Source organism: Haliotis cracherodii, unplaced genomic scaffold, assembly GCF_022045235.1.
Source record: "Haliotis cracherodii isolate W230 unplaced genomic scaffold, xgHalCrac1.p SCAF_2, whole genome shotgun sequence".
NCBI classification, from domain to species: Eukaryota; Metazoa; Mollusca; class Gastropoda; order Lepetellida; family Haliotidae; genus Haliotis; species Haliotis cracherodii.
In genome coordinates, this window is record NW_027266275.1 from 41,172,115 (window position 1) to 41,175,696 (window position 3,582).

A 3,582-nucleotide genomic window follows, 5' to 3' on the forward strand; every position below is an offset into this window, starting at 1 on the left:
CAAACGTTGGTGAGGCTTTAAAAGTAATGTATGCACAAAAGGGAAAGGAAAGGAAAGGAAGTACATGCAATGTAGAGTTTATTTCATCATTGAGCTTTAGGGATCAGTCATTACATCGCGGTACGTCAGTGCTTTCTGCCTTTGACTTATCTGTACATTGAAACACAACCCTTGCCATTGAATGGAAAATATTTTTCCCATTCACTGTTTCACAGTTAATATCCACATTGTCATCACCCTCTTGTATAAGCAATCCACCATCTGCAGGTGAGACAATGCCACTTGGTTTATAGATGCCATCTCTGATTCTGTGTAACTCCGACTCAGCGTAACTTGTCATGAACATTCTCAATTCAGAGTAACTTACACAGAGTCGATAGGAGTGCAGCGTATCTATTATGCTACGAGATCCAAATTCATGGTGCATTTGAATGGCTAGACCCAAATGAAAAGGGGTTGTTGTGTTTGTTGAGGCATAAACTAAACACTCTGCAGGAGCAACTGCCTTTCGATGTATGTCATCTGACGGCGTGTATAAAGCTGCATTCAACTCGGAAACTTTTCTGTCTATCAACCATAGTACAAACTGCAACAAACTGTCAGGAACAAGCTGTTTGGACGCCTCATGAGAAACTCCACTGGAGGCTGGATAAGAATCCTTCTTTTTGACTTGCATTATGTTGTGTCTCAAAATCGTGACTGCATTTCTAAGAGTTAACATTTTGTTTTCCTCATTGAAAGCCTACCCATCATCATCATCACCACCATCAAACCTTGACAAGTGAAGCCACAGATTAAACAAGACGACGCGTTTGTACTTACAGTCGCCTGAGAAACAGTTTTTGGGAGTATTGCCTGTGTTGCATATTTGACATTTGTTTACTGGTGTAGGATTTGAAACAAGATCTATGGTATGATAATGTCAGTGAATCATCATGCTTGACGTTAATGATGCGACGCAATACTTCATCTTGACGACTGTGTGCAGCTGAGACTACACTTTTTGAACCATGGATTGTTCCTAATGTGATGTCGCCCACAAATCAGACACTGTTCGTGTACATCATTAAAAGAGAACTTTGAGTTTTTAGTTACTGATGCCAGCTTTAGAGGGCTGGGGTAGCTTGAATTGCAAGGTACCTTCATTAATCTGTAAATAAATCATAAGTCTGTGCTTGTGTTTTTCTTACAGAAAATATTCAACTTGCTTTCTTTGTGCGTTCTGCTATTAGAACGTGTAAAGCGACAGACGCCTTTGTAATCATTATTAGCGAGGAGGAAAGCAGTATTAACCTTTGGCAGCCCTCTCACGGTGTACGCCGTGTCTAGGCCTAATTCATACCACTAGCACTTTTGTTTTTGGTCTCATTAAATCAGAAATATATATATATTACACAACGGTTGTCGTCATTACGATCATTTAGCCAAACTATTCAATTTATCCTACTATTTAATAAAGATGCACATGGCAAGTGGCACGCTGCTATCAATGAAATGTATGGGTCGGCGTTTCCCGAAGCATATTCACTGTATATTTTAATAAATCTTTATAATTTGAATTTATATTCGCTACAATACCAACGTTAACTGTGTGATATGTCTTGCATGAGCAGTATTTACCTCATTAATTATTTCCTGTGACCATTGTGCGTTTGTGTTTACGTTTAGTGCCAACAAGGGAGATCACTCCCAGCTGAGGATGTATGGACAACTACTTTTATATATACAGACATGTCGGCGTTTTCCGATGCATATTTTCTTCCAAATTTCTAGATTAACGTCCATGTTGGAACGGAGACGTCGGATCACAGTGTCCCGGCTAATGTGTCGATTATGTGTTCCTATGGCCTGTCGAGCACTTTCACTTGCAGTTAGGAACTTATGTCGCTGGTGTTGACGGGTAATCTGCCGATCTTGTCGAGGTGTGGTGACCTTAGGACGACAGCTCCGAGGAAGGTCATCTGTGGTCTGTGTAGCATTGTATCGATGTAGGAGACGGTAAATTGTGGTTATGTTAACATTGAAATGACGGGCAACATCAGGGACAGACTCTCCAGCTTCCAAACGTCCGATAGCCGTATCAATTTATGGTTCCGTGTTTGTTACCTATTTGCTTAAAAACACTTGCGTTTCGTTTGCGTGGGAGTATATGTTTTACATATATACATGTGCGTGTGACGCTCTACAAATTCATATAGACTCAATATACTACTGCCATAAGTACTACGGTAATACTAGGAGATATATTCCCGGCTGTCGAACAGCGGGGGGCACTGTGGGTCGTGCGTTAGCTCGTCACGTACAGGTTTCGAGTTTGACATTTTGTGAAACTGTATTTATTGCCAGAGATTCCAATGTTATCCCCAAGAACACACCAAAAAATGGGCCTCACACATTGTACCCGCGTGGAGAAGTCACGTAAGCGTAAGGCTTAAAAACGCTGTTATATTTATTTACTCCCGAAATGGAGCAAAGTTAATATACATGTATTTTCACTATAATAAGATTATATGAAAGGTTCACACTAACAAATATAGTTTGAGTCATGTCAAACGCCTGTATTTCATGAAAACGTTGCAATGACTCCCTCAATAGAATCAGACCTCGGTAGCTAATGTCGGAAAAGTCCATGATATGCACAGGTGGTAGTATACAAATGATACAAAGGTATATCAAATACAGCCCATGCAAGTCTATAACGTTTGGCAAGTCTAGAGTACTGCATCTGAAAATGATGTGAGTCTCTCGGCTCCCTTTTATTTTATTTTTATTAAGATAATTGAACAACTGTGTTTTTTCTGTACGATATGTTCATTTCAAAGACTAGATGTTAGTCTACACAGGTGGGTATTTCCCGCATATTCCCGCAATATCCTCTCTTCAATAACCTGAACGTTTTCTCCCAAACCGATTGTCATATCTCTCCAAATTTTGGATGGTATCTAAATTCATGTCATTCATCACCACCGCCCCACCCTGAATCTCTCATTGCTCACCCCTGAACCCCGAATACTATTAAACACAAAAATCAAAATTGTAATGTACCTACAAAATGGTGAGATGTGATAATATATCAGCAAAAAAATACATAAAGGAAATGTTTACATTGACCAAACGGAAGGACCATTGTCAATTCTACACATTGTTATTTTGTAAATGTTGAATCTGAATAACCAAATACGATCTTATATTTACTTCCCGCGTACCACATGTACACTGATAGTTCCGAGGACCCTCTAAAATTGTTTGTTACTATTATTGTTAGTTACATGGTCCCTCGCCTCAATCCTACATTCACGAAAGCTCCAACGCTTGAACAAAAAACAACAAATACATTTCACTTAACAATACATCGGATCGTCCAATCGAAAGATGCAAAGTTAGTTTATATTGACAACAGCACTATTTTTAGAATGATACGTTACCCTCATTTTTCTGGATATCTTCAACCAAAGCATATTTTACTTCCGTGTGTGTGATCTAAAGTGCATTTGCAATCTTATTTAAATTCTACATTTATTGGGAAAAGCACATTTCGGCTGCTGTGGAATGATAAAAATTTACTTCCGATCATGCGCAGAG